The following is a 346-nucleotide window of genomic DNA, read 5'->3' as shown; positions in this document are numbered from 1 at the left end:
CCCACCACTCGTGGATTCCGGGGAAGGTGGGGGGCGGGGAGTCCAGGCTCCAGGTCCAAGCAGGGGAGCCCTGAAGCCTGAATTTCTGGGGCCTTCAAAATGTGAGTCCTGGGTCCCTAGAGCATGAGCTGGGAGCCTGGACCCCAAGAGGAGGACCCTACCCCGAACCACCGGGTTCGCCTGCGGGAACCTCGCCCGCCCCAGCGCCCCCAGCCTCGAAGCTGGAAACTGCGGGGTTGGAATCCAGTCCGGAGATTAGTGGCCACACCTCCCACCAGCCCTCGGAAGTCAGGTCTCCCGGCGGGGGCCGGGCCTCCGGGGCCACCTGGGAGGTGCAGGTGGGAGG

The 346-nt window shown here is 67.9% G+C and overlaps 1 protein-coding gene across 2 annotated transcripts in view; it reads right to left on the bottom strand.

The window, feature by feature from the left end:
- MYADM (myeloid associated differentiation marker) overlaps positions 1-346 on the bottom strand; it is a 5,163-nt gene that overhangs the window by 3,748 nt on the left and 1,069 nt on the right. The window contains exon 1 of one of the 2 annotated variants that reach the window (XM_077757046.1): positions 162-221. The exons of the other annotated variant lie outside the window; for it this stretch is intronic. The gene's annotated coding sequence lies outside the window, so the exon portion shown is untranslated. Of the gene's footprint in view, positions 1-161; positions 222-346 lie in introns of those variants that run through there. 2 annotated transcript variants of the gene reach the window in all.

This window comes from Crocuta crocuta, unplaced genomic scaffold, assembly GCF_008692635.1.
Source record: "Crocuta crocuta isolate KB4526 unplaced genomic scaffold, BGI_CrCroc_1.0 scaffold142, whole genome shotgun sequence".
NCBI classification, from domain to species: Eukaryota; Metazoa; Chordata; class Mammalia; order Carnivora; family Hyaenidae; genus Crocuta; species Crocuta crocuta.
This window is presented reverse-complemented; position numbering and strand designations above follow the sequence as displayed.